We start from the raw sequence: 19142 nt of genomic DNA, 5'->3' as shown, positions 1-19142 counted from the left end.
TTCCCCTATAGTTGGCCGATTTTTCACCAAAGGATAACCAATATCGTCCGGGCCTGTGTTTTATCCCGAGTAGACGAAAATATCTTAATACAGTCCCATCCCGATTTTGGCAACACCCGTTTTTGTCTACCCCCGATATTGGCAACACCCGTTTTGGCAACATTTTCTTCCCGATTTTGGCAACAATCCGGAAAATATTTTTTTATTGTTTTTTAGAGCTAAAATCTTTTATTAATATGTAATAGGATAAACAAAACCAAAAGTGAATGTCATTAAGGTTTATATGCGTATTATGGGCTCTTTGGAACTTTGGTGGGCACTTTCACTGAAATAATGAACCACCACTCGTATCACCGCTCATTGCAAACAATGTCTATTGAAATGTTTCTGCTCTTTTTATTCACGTTGTCCATGTCCCTATTCACACTACCCTAATCTAACCAGCCTACCGTAGAATGTCGTATTTTTTGGCTGACTCACACCGTTGTACATAGTGCTACACCTATAAGGAGAAGCCCGCTGTTTACATCACAATGCAACCGATACTGCATGAGTGATCCAGGAACAAGGAACCCCAGTAGGTTTAATTGCTAGTGATGGGCACATTCAATTTTCTAAATACGCTGTATTGCCATCAAGTCGTTATGCTCATTATGCGTCTCTTTTCTGGTATCAGTCGAGAAACTGTCATTTTATCATTTTATTCGTCTTTCTGCTGCATTTCCGTATAGAAAATAAGCAACAATTTTATTTCAAAGACTACTATTGTTTAAAATTGACGCAAATTTGTCTAGCGAATAATATCAGAACACTGTTGGCTTTTCTAGTTTCCTGATGTGTCAATTGCATAATGAGCCTTTTGATTCCAGCATGTTTGCCAACAGTTCAACAGTAATGGTAAGAGTTTGGTAACATGTAACCGTAAGGCTCTCGAGCAGGCACTGACTTAAATCAGATCATGAGAAAAAATCGGGTTAATCTAAGCCAACTTGATGCTCTGCCGCGGGGCAAGTTATGAGCTTCCTAAGATCTTTGAAATTGGAAACGGCTTGGCTAGTTAGACGGTGTTGCTCATTGTTTATCACAGCAACGATCGCTCATACTCGTTGTTTGGCTTCCACCTGAGTGAGGCAGTTAACTTATTAGCTATGGATGTAGCATAAATTGCAATAGATTAATGCTCATTCACACTTCCAATGCCTGCTCTCGAGTGTTCTGTTTGTGATGGCGAAGTATCAGAAGTGGAGTACCTCCTGTGAAGTTTCCATGAGATTGCTGGTGTAATTCTAGCTGTTTCGATAGGCGAGTGATGCGTCACATGTGGTTTAATTATTATTATTCAGCCGGAGTGGCCTCTGTGGTACATAACAGTCGTCTCCGTCCACTGCTGTACGTTACCAGACACGCAGTCTACGGAGGATCCGTAAATCATCTTCTACCTGATCGCTGCACACCTCGCCTTCTTGTGCCTGTCGGATCGTTGTAGAGAACCATTTTTACTCCAAGTGCACGTTGGTCCTCCACAAGCATTGTCCAGATCTCGTGTCCAAGGAGGACTACCGCCACCGGTTTAATGAGGGAGTCTGTTCGGTACGGCAGCGAACTCTTTTCGATCGGAGCGTTTTTGGAGTCCAAAGTACGTACGCTTTCCTGCCACGTTGCGTCTCCGAATTTGTGTACTGAGCCCAAGTACACGAATTCTTCATCCACCTTGATTTTGTCGCCATTGATACAAGCTCGTGTTGAATAGCCGTGGTCTTCTCTTGAGTCTACTTAGTCTTCAACGTGCTAATCACTAGTGTGATCTGCTTTGCTTCCCTCTTCAGTCTGATGTAGGATTCTTCCATCTTTTCAAAGTTATAATAATGAAAGTAGTGCATGGAGAACTGGAGTGCGATGACCTGCAGCGAGCACCAGTTTGTCCGTCTTCCATATTCCACTTAGCCACACTATCACTCGTAGTACGAGGTGCACATAGTGCTCATGGATCAATCATTGCCGCCTGAAATATTCCTGGGTTGAGTGCTAGGAGACCGACTAGTGCAAAGGGATTTGGTTTTAGTGAGTCGAGTGTAGTTAACCCATAGTCACACTACATTGGATACGCTTCTAAAACACTGGAACGACTTATGTCTTGCGTTTATTTTTTCCATAATGTCAGCGAAAATTGTGCACTGAACTTTACTCTTAATCGCACCGACCACAAGAATGTTTGCCTCCATCAAAATTCATTATATAAGAATCAGAAATTTGTAGCACATTTAGTCATCTTATATCCGGCGGATCGCTATTTGATTTATATAGTGAATTATGATAAAAACAAGCATTTTTAGTGGACTTTAATTTATATGAGATGTCAGATTGAAATCAGTACTTCAATGGACTACAATAGAAACCTTTTTTATCACTACAATTTTTTGTAAGGACGTGGCCAACGCTATTGTTAATTTCAAATATTATTTATTATTGAATTTGTATTATGAAATTGGCTAATTAGTTACATTATCGTTTGATTACCATTCTTGAGTTTGTTTCAATTTTGTTTGAACTACAATCTCCGAGTTATAAATAATCGTAAAAATGTCAATTATGATGCACGTACATCACTTAAACATACTCCACATACTTTTTAGTACATATTCTAAGTATTTAGCTTCAATCATGCAAACAAAAAAAATTGAAATTTTGTATGAAATTTTTTTCCCGTTTTTGGCAACATCCCCATTTTGGCAACATAGAAATCCGGTCGTGTTGTCAAAATCGGGAAGGGACTGTAATATCAAATGTTGATAAGATAGCAAAATGAGATATGGACATGATTGATATAAGAGATAAAAGATCAGACAAAAATATCAATATTTTGCACTAAAATATCAAAAAGATATCTAGTTATGCTATTTGTAAGAAGTGATCAATATCATGTGCCATTAGTTTGTTCTTATCCATAGCATATCTTGATATTTAAATGATATTTCGGTGCAAATTTTTGATATTGTTGCCTGTTCTTTTATCTCTTATATCAATCAAGTCCATATCATGTTTTGTTATTCTGTTCACGGCTTCTGCCAGGGATTCCCTATACCAGAGCGAAATCGAGCTAGGATAATGCGAAAGTATCGTGTTGTTGCCAGAGGGTAATTGAAGCGTGAGGGCCTTGGATGCCGGAGCCGAATTTTTCCGGAAGTGTTCGAGGTAGTTCCAGTAGAAGGGTGGAGGCTCAGCCAAGTCATTTTTGACTATGCCATTTCACAGTGTCGGTTTTAAGGCTGATGCTTTTCGATCGCCGCTTTCCTTGCCTGCAGCTCTACAGATCTGTCGTCGATTGGATGCTGCTGGTTCCACCCAGGAAACCGACCCTTAACTACTCCTTTGCCTCCCGTGTAGTTTACCGGCATTTGTTCCGACATTCGAGGCAATGATGTTGGCTAGTTCGGAGCTGCCAGGTGGAAACCGGAGCTTGGCCCTCTTCAAGGCGCGGAGCGCTTTGCACTTTTTCTGTACCGAAGCCGTCGTCGAAGTGTCGTCGTTCCTACTGTGCTTGCTGCCACTTATGCCTTTCGACATGGAAGTTCGCTGAGTGTAGGAGCCTTTGAGATGCCAACAGACATACCTCATACTTACGGTAGACTGTAGAACTGATTTTAATTTGATCTCTATTCCTTCAAGTAGTGGATACAACAGGATGACAGCATGAGTGGAGTCCACACCCTACATCCCGACACATCGCACCTGGTATGGCCGAGTGTCCTCTGCTCAGTTGTTGTAGACTTTCTATCGATTTAAAAATATCTTCTATTTTAATATTTCCAGAACAATGTTAAAGAATAGATTAAAATCACTACTTCAAGTTACAATTTGTGCAACAAACAAATATTGAATAAGGTAAATAAATAAATTATTGAATACATAAACTCACATACAAACTTTGAAGAATTTCTGTTGGAATTCATGAAAAAAAAATCTATAGAATACTCTCCAGTAATTCTGAAGCTTTTTCCGGCCAAATTAATAGGAATTTTTGAGGAAAAGCATAATAATTGTTCAAGTAAATTCGTAAGATTAATGAGTTTCACGCTATCTTTGTATCGTCGTAACTTTTAAATTTAATTAAAAATTATTTGTATCACATAAATCATAATATTTCGGAAGATCAATTGACTCCACTCAAAATCAAAAGGATAAAACTTTCAGAGAAGCGTAAAAACAGTCAGTTATTACTATGATCGAATCTACATGATTTTATTTGGCTAAACTTTGTCTCAACAAAACCTGAATACGATGTGCGAATTGACTCAAAGTACGAACGCTTTATTTCAAATTTTGAACAGCACTTTTGATCAACCATTTCTTTGAGTTTTCATTCTAATCATCTTCAACTAAAGACCCAGAGGGTTTCCATTTATTTTCACAATCTAACATGTCCAAAATTAGATATCAAATCATTACAGTTCAGAAGCATGCGAAACATTTTTATGGAATACTTCAGTCAAGTCTTCATATAGAAATGAGTAGCTATTCTAAATATGAGTCTATTCGGAACTTCAATCAAAATATCAAACGATTGATTCTGCCTCAATTAACGATTCCTATCCTGCGATGCTTGGTTATCGCGTTGACCAACGCCACACCACTCGACGGTAGATAATAGTTTCTCTTGCCGGGGCGCCGTCTCTCGCTCACGATTCGAACAAAATTTTCACAGAAACGAGCGCATCCATCTCCACTAAAACCACTGCAGCCGAGTGCAACTGCAAACCGAGTGCGACAGCAAGGGGGATTGCGCATGAAAAAGGTTTTCCATAGTTTCGCTGCCGCCGCTTTGTATAGTAGTCGGAGGAGTGTGGGCGCCCACCCGACCACCCGCCGGCCGCCACCGCCAACAAACAACGTCAGCGCTGCTGCTGCTGTGTATGTGCAGTGCATTGTGCCACACTGCCTGGCTGCCGGGAGTATGGGAGTTTGTGTGCCATGCGTGGGTGGGTGGGAAGCGAATTTGCCGACTGCTCCACTAACCTTGAAATTCGGGGAAGTTGGCGCGGTCGATGGAGGCGATGCCGCTTTGTGGGAAAATGGGGGATGCAGTTGCACTTTTATGGCCATTTTCGGTGGCGTCGATTAGTTTCGCTTGTGACGAAAAGAATGAACTGGGCGTTGAATATCCGCTTGTTTAAGGACTTACGCTTTGGATTCTAGTTGACTAATTGATGTCTCCCCTGAAGCAAATCCCGCACTCTCACTCTCGACCGTGTTTCCGGTTCTGGTTGGACGGTTGGAATCCGAGGGCGGAATTCCACCACCTTTTCTCACTCGTATGAACTTTCACTACAGTCGGTCACAAAGAGGACCAAGATGGGGGCGGCTTAAAATAGGGACTCTATTTCAATCGAGTCCCGGCGCTGCTGTTTCTGCTGCAGCACTTCCACTCTACGTTTGGAACGAATTGCACTGGGATCGGGGCGGCTACACTGCACTGTTTCACAATTTCTAAAAATGGTTCATTGAGGATTTCCTTTTCACTACTATAACCGTTGCACTATGATGACGGTGCCGATGATGACAGCCGTGGAAGATCTTCTTTGTGCGGAACGGTGGCGATGATGCTTCTTCATTGAGAACCGTGATGACATGTCCTGGGTGCTCTCTCGATGGGAATCGTCTCTCAATAGGGTTTAAAAATTTCGGTACAGGAAGGACCCCCGCACCATATAACGTAGGACCGATGGTATCCGAAAAAAAATAATGCGGGTGGGCGGAACACGTCCCTGTGTGCGATCGCGATGCGATTCAACTCTTTCACGGTCGCGGTCTTCCTTGAAACTGAGCAGGAACTCGCTCACGACGCTCGAATCAGGCCAACAACGGGGAGGAAAATATTGCACAATTTTTCACCACCACCATCACCGAAAAGCTAGCTCTAGCTAGATCTACCCACAGTTCACAGTCGTTCTAGTAGTGCGATATAGGTTTAGGGACGAGCGCGCGCGAAGAGGGGGCTCGAATGTGCGAGCACCAGTTCCTAAATGTGACCGCAATGGCGGCCATCTTTCGCGACTACGAATGTCACACAGCAGCAGTCTTGGTTGTGTTTGAACTTCAACACCGAGCTACGAACAACGAGGAAGACTCTGCGCGTGCCAGTTTCTTCCGGTTGACATGGAAAATTTCCATCATCCCCCCAAGGTGTGCTGCCCGAGTGAGTGGCGAGGGGACTCGGGGCGCGGGCAGTGCAAAGATGCAGGACTGCACAGGCAGTTTCACTTTTCTTCGCACCGACGACGAGAGCTGCCGACCGACCGACCGTTTGGTTCTGTGGACTGAAACTGGAAAATACCGAAGTCCTAGGCACGGCATTGCGAGGTGGTCTGTGTCCACTATCAGCGGCGATGATCGACTACGAAGGGTTTCGCTGTCGGCGCGGTAAATAGACATAGTGCTTTGTTTACAGGAATATACAGTTCACTAGTAGGTGAAGTGGGTTTACAACTGGGAATGATAACAGGAGAAGTACGCTAATAAATTAACGGCGAGAAGGGGATTTATTGGGGGAAAGGTTGGAAATCATGCTTGGGGTAGGGTGTTTTGCTATTTACGGCGGGTCAATTCGAGAAAAATATTGAAAATGTAGAATTGCGAAAAGCTACTTTGAGAAATTCAGGAAGCATTGTCGATTTTATAAATTATTTTATCCCAGAACAGAAGATGGAGCGATTATCAATGATCATGAGCCCTTAATGACACTTCAATGAGAAGCTTTCAAGGAAGCTTCTCTGAAAACCTCCTTAGGACGCTTCAATGGAAAGCTCCTAGGACGCTTTTCTGGAAAGCTCTCAAGGACGCTTGCCTGAAAAGTTCTCAAGGGTGCTTCTCAAGAACACTTCTCTGAGAAGCTGGCAAGGACGCTTCTCTGAAAATCTCCTAAGGACACTTCTCTGAAAGCTTCCGAGGACGCATCTTAGAAAAAGCCTCCAAGGACGCTTTTCTGGGAAGCTCTCAAGGACGCTTCTCTGGGAAGCTCCCAAGGACGCTTTTTTGGGAAGCTCTCAAGAAGCTTCTCTGAAAAGCTCCCAAAGACGCTTCTCTAAAAAGCTCCCAAGAACGTTTCTCTGAGAAGCTCCCAAGGATACTTTTCTGGAAAGCTCGCAAAGATACTTCTCTGAGGAGCTTCCAAGGACGCTTTTCTGAGAAACTCTCAAGAACGCTTCTCCGGGAAGCTCACAAGGACGCTACTCTGAAAAGTTCTCAGGAACATTTCTCTGGGAAGCTGCCAAGGAAAGCTCCCTAAGATTCTTCTCTGCAAAGCTCCAAGAATGTTTATCTGAAAAGCTCCCAAGGACGCTTGGCTGGAAAGTTCTCAAGAATGTTTCTCTGAAAAGCTTCCAAGGTTGCTTCTCTGAGGAGGTCCCAAGGACGATTCTCTGGATAGCTCCAAGGATGCTTTTTTGAAAACTCCCAAGAACGCTTCTCTGGGAAGCTCCCAAGGACTCTTTACTGGGATGCTCTCAAGAACGCATCTCTGAAAAGCTCTCGAGAAAGCTTCTCTGAAAAGCTCCCAAGGAAGCTTCTCTGATAAGCTTCCAATGACGCTTCTCCGGGAAGCTCCCAAGGACGCTGCTCTGAAAAGCTCCCAGGAACGTCAAAGAACTTTTCTCTGAGAAGCTCACAAGGACGCTTCTCTGAAAATCTCCTAAGGACGCTTTTCTGGGAAGCTCCCAAGAACGTTTCTCTGAGAAGCTCTCAAGGACGCTTCTCTGGTAAGCTCCAAGAATGTTTCTCTAAAAAGCTTCCAAGGATGCTTTCTCTGGGGAGCTCCCAAGGACTCTTTACTGGGATGCTCTCAAGAACGCATCTCTGAAAAGCTCCCGAGAAAGCTTTTCTGAAAATGTCCCAATGGAGCTTCTCCGAAAAACTCCCAAGGATGCTTGGCTAGAGAGCTCCCAAGGACGCACCTATGAAATGCTCGTAATATCGTTTCTCTGAGAAGCTCCCAAGGACGCTTTTCAAGAAAACTTCCAAGGACGCTTCTCTATGAAGCTCTCAGGATCGCATCTTATTTATTTATTGCTCATAACCTAATTCCTTTATTGGCAATTTCCCAATTTTTTAGGGGGAGTTTTTATTTTAGTCCCCAAGGACGCATACCTTAAAAGCTCCTAAGAACGTTTTTCTGAGAAATTTCCAAGACCGCTTGACTGAAAAGCTTCCAAGAACGTTTATCTAAGAAGTTCCCAAGGACGATTCTTTGGAAAGCTCCCAAGGAAGCTTCTCTGATACGCTTCCAAGGACACTTCTCTGGGAATCTCTCAAGCTCTCAAGGACGCATCTACGAAAAGCTCTGAGGGAAGCTTCTCTGAAAAGCTCCCAAGGACGCTTCTATGAAAAGCTCCCAAGAACGTTTTTCTGAAAAGCTCTCAAGGATGCTTGTCTGGAAAGCTCCTAACAACGTTTCTCCAAAAAGCTCTTAAGGATGCATCTCTGACGCTTCTCTGAAAAGCTCCCAAGGACGCTTCCCTAAAAAGCTCCCAAGAAGAACATCTCTGGGAAGCTTCCAAGGACGCTTCTCTGAGAAGCTAAAGCTACCAAGGACGCTTCTCTGTGAAGTTCTTAAAGACACTTCTCTGAGGAGCTTTCAAGAATTATTGTTTTGGAAGCTTCCAATGATGCTTCTGATGTAAGGTTTCAAGGATGCTTCTTTGAGAAGCTCTCAATGCAGAGGATACTGCCAACTGAATTCACGCATACGATCTCTATTAAATCAAATTCATTGTGATTGAAATGAATTTGAGTAAAAATTCATTATTCCTATTTAAACATATTACTTAAATAAATAATGATTAAATGAAGGTCGCCTAGAAAATACATTCGACAAAATACAAATCTCGCAAATCACGAACATAGTTGATCATGCGGAGCTTCGTTGACTCGGCAATGCACGCGCCACTTATTTTTGTTTAAAATCATTCTTTGAAGTTTACTTTGGTTGAAGAAATTAAAATCATTAAAATCAATATTTATATACTTTCGCCTGAAAGACTCTTCAGAGTTCAATATGTCACAATCTCGATTCTGTGGACGCAATACCCACTATTGAATAAGCACTTCATCGTAAATGTCTTTGATTAGTTTTGATTTACTAAAGTACACAAAAATGCTGCTGCTGAGATGCATCAAATCGAGCAATTTCGTTTCATTACACCAAACAATTGGTGCGCTGTTCAAATAGAACTACTCGCTTCTAGCTGCAATATTATGAAATGGAGCTCGGCACGTGGCTTTAAATGTTCGCCCTCCACCCCGGCTCCATTTGCTCTGAATAAAAATTGCCATCCAGTCCAATTCAACTGATAGCGAAACCGGTCACTACCACTAGCGTCCCACAAATTGCAAAACAGCGCAGCGGGATCCAAACAATGCACTTCAATCTAACCCCCCATCCCGCGCACCATCTTCAAACAGGGCATCCTCACGACGACGTTCATCACTTTCGATGACAATCCCCGCCCGATGCATTCGGTTGATGTAACGCGCCGCTGTTATCAACTGAGCACCGACCGGCGCGGCGGCTGCAGAGGTGGTCAAACAGCTGGCGCACGACTTGCGCCGATTTCGGCTGCACCGCTGGGAACCCTAGACTAGCACGCGAAGCAGCTTCCCGCGGCATTGCGCGCCTTTTCCGCACCGAATCGCATCCGCAGGCGCGGTCAGTTTTGTTTGCCAGCGATTGAGCAGGGTCGGACAATTTCTTTGAAATGCATATTTCGTAATCCGAAACGAGTTCTTGGGCAATCTTGAGAGGCGGGGCTCAATTTTTTTGATATTAGAATTCGAAAGAATCATACTTATGCGAGACATTTAAAAATTAACAATTCGAATCAACAAAATGCCCTAACATATGGCACTCGTGGCCGACCCTGCCTCCAATTCAGCAGAGCTTCAGATAAGTCCTACACTTTCATATGGGTAGTTATATTTACTTGCTCGAGTGACAAACAAGTGCACTCGAGCTGGCGGCAGGCTAATAAGGAAGCAACCACCATCGCTCCATTTGCAGTCACGTTTCTCCGGGAAGATTCACGTGATCACCTTTGGGGCGCAAATTTGGAACCGGGACGCACCACAATTTGGGTCTGCCAAAATCTTCCCTCTGGTAAAGAAGTCCCACGCGTCAGTCAAACAATTGCATCGCATGGGCGAACTAAATCTTCGGAATCCAGCTTTGGATGGACATGAGCTTGCGCGTGTTCCGGTCTCCGCACGCGCCACTGATCGATCCGGGTTCGCTCCGTTTGTGTAAGTGCGGCGCATGTAGCCGCTGCCGCCGTCGTCGTCGTTGCATCGATTCGGGATGATCTCGGGATTTACATAACAACCGTGCGCGAGCTCGGGGCCCGGGACCGGGCTAGGGGGATTGAGGGTCAAGATCGTTGTTTTGCGATTTGTGTTGAGTAAGAGAGAAGCGGCAGAAAAGTGTTATTCTAAATAAACGCCACTAATTGGAGGGTAATGAGTGGACGAGGTGCCTAATTACTTCCATATTTTGCGCGGTCGTCGTCGTATTGGCGCGATCGCGCCGGACAGTGCAACTGCAATTGCCCGGATCATGTGATGCACATGCACAAAAGGGGTAAATGACGGCAGATTTGTGAGGGGGATCGACGAGACGATGGGGTTGTCACTTTTATGATGCTACTGTTAGAGATATCTGGGCGGGTGCTGGCTTTGTTTGGATCGGACAAACATTTACTTATTAGCAGACAAGTTTCAAGTGATCACTTCCGTCTTAAGTTGACACGATGGAGATAAAACTATTTGGACTCTACTCACAGTTTCGTAACTGAGAATGATGCTCCCGGATTACAGCGCATGCCTTACCTGTGAAAGAGAAGAAAATAGAATAGTGATTAGAAATATGAAAGACGACGCAATGAGGCATGTTGTTATTAAATAATTCTACCAATTAAAGGAAAGGTCGTAGGTTGTCTAACTAATCCATTTGGATACAATTAAGTCTCTCAGTTTTAAATTAAGTCCTCAGTTAAATTAAGTGGAACAATGGAAATTTTCATAAAAGCAATTATCTTAATGTTTATTTTCAACTTCATACATTCGTCACCACTCGGAGAATGGTGATAATATAATAGTCAAAATAACAGATTTATATCAAATCTCCTGTTCAATCAATTTAACTGTGCTCATTGCCAGGCTTGCTCAAAAATATTCAATTTTCCGACTTACTTGTGCATTGTACCTATTTCGTATAATTTACATTTATTTTACACTTGTTTGTTAAATGTGTCATTCCTTGTAATTCGGCAATCGGCAGCTATATGTGATTGATGATATTCTTTACATTCAGCATTTACTTCAAGGCTTTTCATCGATAGAGAGCTATTCAGAATCATCCAATGTGACATTAATCTACAAGCGATGAGTATATTTTGTTTCGAAAATCCACAAATTTGGTGCAACATAATAATCATTTAAATTCTGATGCATTTTCATAAAGCAGGGGCAAGCAACTAAATATAATTAGTTTGTCTATTTTTTTTATTCCAATCTCACCGAATCACTCCTTACTTCCAGAATCTGGAACAAGACTGATTTGCTAATTTTTTGCCATTTCTAGCAATTTCAAGAATTATTCAATTTGTCGATTTGCTAAATTCTCCCTAGTCTTCAAATGTATATTTTCCTACAACTTAGCTCAATGTCATGAAAGTCATTCAAGCTGTTTGGCCGAATGTGCCCTTTGGCCCAACAAACCACTAGGCCGAAATCCATCTATTTCCACGGTGATTAAACCCCAGTCAGCGAAATCCATCTGGCCGGAATGGACATTCGGCCGAAAATTTTGTCCGGCCAAACTGGTTATTTGGCCGAAAACGATCGGTTGACAGAAAGGATTTTTTGCCGAACGATTAATACGTCCGAAAATTACTTTTGATCGACTAGGTTATTTGGCAAAAAATGTCATTTGGCAGAAAATGTCGTTTGGCCGAAATAGACGTTTGACAGGCAAGGTTATTCTGCTGAAAATTTTATTCAGCCAAACGGGTTATATGGCTGAAAATGTCGCTTGCCGAACGGTCATACGTCCGACAATGACCTTCGGCTGAGTGGGTAGTCTATCCGAAAATGCCGTTTAGCTGAAATGGTCATTTGACAGGAAGATTTAATTGGCCGACAATTTCATTTGACCAGACAGGTCATATGGCCGAATTTGATGTTTATTCGGAAGTGTCGTTTGGCCGTAATGGTCGTTTTGCAGAAAGAGTTTTTCGACCGAAAATAACATGGGTCACACGGTTGGAAATACTGTTTGGTCGAGAAGGTCATATAGTTGAAGAGATCATACGATCGCAAATGTCGTTTGCTGAACGGGTCATTTTGTGATTTTGGAAAGTGCAGGCGGATAACACAAACATGTCTGGGATCAGCTACAAAACTTTAAATAAATATTTATTATTTGAATAAAATACATTACAACAATACTTAATAACATGAGGAAAAATTGAATCGCTAGTTGATAGTTTTTAATGTGGAGGTAACATCTTCAAAGTAGATCGAAATCAATTATTCTTGCGATGCGAAGACTTGTTGATACAGAAAGTAAATGCAAAGCCTTATTCATTAGAAACATTCTCTATAATTCATCAGGAAATGTAAACAGTAACGAAGATTATTTGTTAACGTTGCACTGCTTGAACAAGCTCTCATTTAATGGAAAGAATGGGTTAACGAAGCCAAACACTTGAAGGAACATTACAATTTGCCATCAGTTAAACTCCAGTACTGGTATTTTGTCGATAATAGACTAACAATCCCGAAAATAGAACGCAATTTTCCTCTGATGCAGTGGGAAAATGTGTGGGAGAACATCAGTTTTTCTTTCGTGCCAATGGAAGACAAATGTCGACTCTACTGTTTTGTCAAGGACCTAGGGATTAGAAATTAATTAGCTACGGAATCAGTTGCCTCCAGAATTCCAATTGTGAAAACTGAACTCGCTTAAAAATGAAATTTGGAAATGCGGAAAATATTCTGTCTTGGAAAATAAATCCCAATAGACGCCAAGAAGCAGCTTTGTTTTTTGTCTGCCGAACTATTGGTTTTAATTTTCATAGGGTAGGAAATATGTTTAAGTTTAAACAACAAATTCGAAAAATGCGTCTCTGAAAGTCTTACAAAAAACTTGTTGATTGTTTTAATATTTTTTTTTAGTTGATAGGTAGTTAGTTATTAATGGTTATAAATTAAATTCATAATCACAATTCATTTCTTGTTCTGTTGATCTGTTTTGCGTTCTATCTAAAAGCAGTTAGGTTCAAATCGCATAGAGTTGATAGAATAAAACAAATATTTATTTTTTTCTAGTAGTGTTTGACGCGTATTATAATGCGCAACAGGTCATATGGCCAAAAATGTCGCCTTGCCAAACAATAGAGTATGTGAAAAGTGGGAAGTGATAAATCTTAATTGATAAATGAGAAGCAAGAAATGAAAAGTGAGAAATTAGAGAAGGGAAACGAGAAATGAGAAGTGAAAAGTGGGACGTTTCGTTTCTCACTTCTTACTTCTTATTTTATGTCTTTTCACCATGAACAGTGAAAAGTGAGTAATAAGGAGTGAGATGTGAGAAGTGGAGACAAATCAATTATCACTTTAAAGGGCATATTTTCAGTTTCTTATTTCCTACTTCGCGCTTCTTACTTCGTATTTCTCCCTCTACGCAGACATAAGTGAGAAATAAGAAGCGAGAGGTGAAACGTCTCACTTATCACATTTCACTCCACATTATTCACTTCTGACTTCTCATTGTGAAAAAACTATCAAAAGATTAGTGAGAAAAGAGTAATGCGACATACTTGGAGAGAAATAAGAAGCGAGAAGTTAAACGAATCACTTTTCATTTTTCACTGCACGTTTCTGTCTTTTTTATTTCTCATTTAACACTTCTCACTTCATATTTCTCACTTTTTGCAGTGAAGGGAAACATTAAAAGCGAGAAATAAAAAGTAAAAAGTGAGAAGTGAAACGTCTCATTTCTCACTTCTTGCTCCTCATTTATCACTCCTAACTTCTCACTTGACTTTTAAAGGTGCTGAAACTATGAGTTAAATACGGAAAGTGTCAACTCTTATAAACTTTTAATGATGTTCAGTTTTTTCGCTTAAAAGTTGCGCGGAAAATAGTATTTTTGTTTTATGAATGTGATCTCCGGAATAAGGCAATGGTTAATGTGATTTATTCTTTAAAAGAATGTACCTGCCCGGAATCGGGAATGGTGGATGTTATTCCTGCCCTAAAAAAGAATGCATTTGCCAAAACAAGGCACTGGAGAACGTAAGGATCACGAAGATTACGAAGTACACTTTTACCAATAATAAGCCAATGGTGGATACCGTTTTCTCTTGATAAACGCTGAATCTGCCTATAATGACGCAATTGGGTCTCACTTCTCACTCCTCAAGTCTCACTTTTCACTGTGAAAAGTGAGTAGTGCAAAGTGGGTAGCGAGACGTCTAACTACTCTTTTCGCGCTTCTCACTTTTTACAGTGAGAAGAGAAAAATAAAGGGTGAGAAGTGAGACGTCTCTCTTCTCATACCTAATTTCTCGCCTTCCCAATGACCTATTCGGCCAAATGACTCTTTCGGCCAAATGACCCTGTTGGCTAAACGACCCTTTCGGCCAAATGACCCTTTCGGCCAAACGACCCTTTCGGCCAAACGACCGTTTCGGCCAAATGACTCTTTCGGCCAAATGACCCTTTGGGCCAAATGACTCTTTCATCCAAACGACCCTTTTGGCCATATGACAATTTCGACCAAATGACCCTTTCGGTCAAATGACCCTTTCGGTATAATGACCCTTTCGATCAAATGACTCTTTTGGTCAAATTACCCTTCCGTCCAAACGACCCTTTCGGCCAAATGACTCTTTCGGCCAAATGATCCTTTCGGAAATCTTTGGAGACGAGCCAGCCTCGGGCTGCAAGTCTCTTATATAAAGATAAAAAAATCCTTTTGGTAAAATGACCTTTTCGGCCAAATGACCCTTTCGGCCTAATGACCCTTTCAGCCAAATTACCCTTCCGTCCAAACGACCCTTTCGGCCAAATGATCCTTTCGGCCAAACGACCCTTTCGGCCAAATGACCCTTTCCGCCAGATGGGTTTCGGCCTAATGGTTTGTCCGGCCTAGTGGCATTCGGCCAAATGACTTTCGGCCGAATGGGTTTCAGCCAAACAACCCTTCTCCGAAAATTGCCTAGACCGGCACCGGGAATCGAACCCAGCCAAACTCAGCATGATCTTGCTTTATAGCCACGCATCTTACCACTAGGCTAAGGAGGACTCCGGAGGGACAATTATAAGGAAAACATTTATGAGACCCCTTTATAAACAGTTTACATTAACCCGGTTTATGGGAGACGTAAATGCTACCCATGTGTCCGATATTAGGCGACCCGTTTGCACAATTTTGAACTGCTCAAAGTTATGCCAAATAACCCACACTATTATCACAGTACAAAATTACGCTGTCCTTGACAGCGAGAAAATTGCCAAACAGAATTTCGACAAAAAAAAACCATCACCAGTTCCAGATTGTTTGTTTGACTTCCGTTGCATCAAAATAGTGCTCTGTAGCCCATAGCAAGTAGAAATAACAGAAATTTTGAATAACTTTTGCGTCATCTCTCTGAGATCATGGACAGTCTGTGGTAGTTGATAACTCTGAACCAACATTTGGAAAGTGCGTGAAAGCCAAAATGTAAACATTACAGTTTTTTCGTTTTTTTATACGACTATGCATATGGAAATATTTTGGTTTGATATTGATAAAATTAACGGAAAAGTGGAAAGCCGTCTCGGAAGTCGTAGTAATGCTCTTTGAAAGATGAATCGAAAACCCTTGAAGGTGAAGTCGGTCTTCTGCTTCTCCTTAGCCAAGCTAGAGCTCGTGAAAATGTAACACGTCACCCAGAATTGTGATTCCATTGCTATCTGACACATATGCAACATATTTGCGACAAAATGCAGTACTTCTCAATTCCCATGCAACGGAATCAAACTTGCTTCATAGTGGCCCCTTGGATAAATATGCATCTATTATAGATATTCATTTTATGTAATTTTCAATTCCAACATTTAAGACAGTCATAGGATTGCTTATTGGTACATTTTTTAATTTTCTTGGTAAAAGATGTACTCCTCCGGTTGGCTCTTGTTTCTCTAGTTTATGCTATTACTGGATTGAAATTTCATTTGTCAAAATCACTCATCCTTCTTTGATTTTAAAAATCTTTTATTGGCTTTGCTGCGAATTCACTTAAACAATTAAGCCACGATGTAGAATATTGAATTCTACTTGAATATCAGTATCTGGCTTAGAAATGATCGGGTTCACCGGGATCCAACCTAAACCTGGAGTGGAAAATCTCTTCAAACCTTGTCCCGATCTTTCACAGAAAATTATTACATCTGGAAAACCGTACTCGAACCAAACACTAAACAGTTTAATTAATGAAACCCTAGATGATGGAGAATTTTGTCTCGCCTAAATCAAATTAAACATTTTTAGAATCTGATTCACATTGAAATGGATACCTATGAGCTGAAAAACGAAAATGCTTCAAAACTAACAAAACATGATAAACACAAGAACCAGTTGATTCACAAAGCTTTGTAGTTCAAAGAATAACCTATTGAAAACTTCAAAAGTAAATACATATTTGGAAGTTTTCCTACAAAAGCTGTTCAATAAATGCTATTGAGATGGTCTCAAAAAGAGCAAAATCATGCACATATTGTGACCCTTCGTTAATGGTTTACTATATTCCATATTTTCATAAATTACAATTGAAGTATACCGAATGCATTCAATTCGATGGATAAAATATGAATATTTTCAAATCCATTTGCAAAGCATTCAATTTTTTTTTCAGTTTCCATCTTCTAGCACCAACCACCCACAGTGAGTGGTGCAGATGCTGCATTGATTTTTTTGTTCGTTTTGCTCCGCATTTCGATTACTATCCCCATTACACAACCGAAAGCAAAAGCGCATCCCCGCCCCGGAAGTAAAAGTAAATCCCTTGCAATAACGGGAAACCATGCTGCCGCCGGGAAGAGCTCTCCTCATCCTCAGAGCGCTTGGTGACGACGACGACGACTTGATCCAAGCAAAGTGCAGTGTCTCCGGTGCTCCCTTTCGCGCACAGCTTCCCATGTAATCGTGTGATGATGGTAGCATCACCACGTTACACCAGTCAGTGCCAGTGCGATGGGAATGTATTGATTTTTCTCGATTGCATCGTTATAACTTCGTTTCGAAACTGAAATAATTTTCCACCATCTGAGAAATCTTTTCCGCGATTCTAATACCGATGGAGACGCGTCATACCGCATCTGATCGCGGCCCTACCGCAAGTGTGAAACCATTGCGGAAGTCGAATGCGGAAAATGCACTTACACTTTCGCTGATTCCCTCTCAGCATCCAATTTGGTTTCTATAGGATTTTCCCTACATTTTGGGTTACCGGTGCTCACCACCAGATGGCAACGAGAGGCACCATCGCACACAAACAAACGCCAACGCACCCGATCCACCCACAAGGCACCACACCGACGAAGGTGCATAGATAAAATCGATATCATAATTGAGGTAGGTCCCGAATTGGAACTTACGGACGACGCAATCATGGATATCATCCGAATGAGGCGGAAGCGGAGCAGTATCGACGTTCGGGATTTGATGTGTGAGAGATGTTGATGCTACTTGATGCTGAACGTTCGGAACTGACCAGAACGGATTGATGCTTGAGGAAAGGGTTTTCTACTGCGCACAATGGGTCACACTGGAGAAACAAAAACAACATTAACATACATACCGAAACATACATTTGATTCTCTTTACATAAACGATGTTGCAATAATGTCAGCTTTTGAAAATGTATCATTCACGAGTAGAACAATACTAGTTCGGAATATAAGCTCGAACTATTTTATTTGATTCGACATGCATTCACCATCGACTGTCTAGTTATTGACATGAACTTGAAGCAGCAGCGTAACTGTTCAGCGCAAAGTTCAATTAGCCTAATTTTCAATAAGAAATGGGTACACACTTACAACTCGATGACTTGAAGAAATATGATTAATTTATGACTAATCATAGTTTTTTGCCCACATTCTATTTAAATGCTTTTTTCAAGTAATTTTCAACATATATTTAAAATTAATTGTATATTATTCGGCAACAGTATGAAAATCGTTTGTTAGATAAATATCTTGGCTATGCATATGCACAGCATATGTTTCGAAATGGACAAATTGATATTTGCGAAAAAGAATCCACGTGTCTTGGAGGGACTCGAGAGTAGGAGGTTGAGGGTTCGAGTCCCTCCAAGACACGTGGATTCTTTTTGGCAAATTTTATATCAATTTGTCCATTTTGCAACATGTGCTGTGCATATGCACAGCCAAGATATTTAACAAAAAAATATACTTGTCATAAGACGAGTTTGAACAATCCCATTTAATTCCACCACTTAATTGTATCTTGACAGATACGTATTTCGACCTCAACAGTAAGGTCGTCTTCAGTGTCTCGTACTTGACTCGACTAAAAAGCTCAAAATAATTTTCTTAAAAAAATATATTTAAATTATTCAAATTATATTGTTCATCACTGCTTTTTTGATTACATATATTCAAATAATTTTGAAACTTCAATTCCAAAGAACAAATTGCTCTCTGAGTGCTTTCATGCAGAAATTATTAATCAGTACTTCATTTGGATAACCGATCATGACCTTTTCCAATACTGGTAGCAGCATTGCGAAGAGTACTTCGAACAATAATAAAGTACTTTTGAACAATAATAAAAGAGAGTAATGGTGACGATCCTGGGAGAAAGTGCAAAGGAAATAGGACTTCGAAAGATATACATTCAAAAGGAAACTTACCGACTGAAAAACAACAATACCTCTAGCGATAGCTTATTATCACTATCAGCAGGTCTACTGAGAAATAGTAATACGGCAGTAGCTAGACCCTACAAAGTCGACTCAATGCCGCCAGCGATCTGCAGTCGTCTTGGTCCTGTGTTTGGTTTAACAACGGCAAGTATCATATCAGCAAGC

The 19142-nt window shown here is 41.2% G+C and overlaps 1 protein-coding gene across 5 annotated transcripts in view; it reads right to left on the bottom strand.

Annotated features, from left to right (window-relative positions):
• LOC134210687 (PR domain zinc finger protein 1) overlaps window positions 1–19142 on the bottom strand; it is a 199601-nt gene that overhangs the window by 51618 nt on the left and 128841 nt on the right. The window contains exon 1 of one of the 5 annotated variants that reach the window (XM_062686889.1): window positions 5180–6354. The exons of the other annotated variants lie outside the window; for them this stretch is intronic. The gene's annotated coding sequence lies outside the window, so the exon portion shown is untranslated. Of the gene's footprint in view, window positions 1–5179; window positions 6355–19142 lie in introns of those variants that run through there. 5 annotated transcript variants of the gene reach the window in all.

This window comes from Armigeres subalbatus, chromosome 2, assembly GCF_024139115.2.
Source record: "Armigeres subalbatus isolate Guangzhou_Male chromosome 2, GZ_Asu_2, whole genome shotgun sequence".
NCBI lineage: Eukaryota > Metazoa > Arthropoda > Insecta > Diptera > Culicidae > Armigeres > Armigeres subalbatus.
The sequence above is the reverse complement of the archived record's forward strand: the minus strand, read 5'-3'. Positions and strand labels throughout refer to the sequence as shown.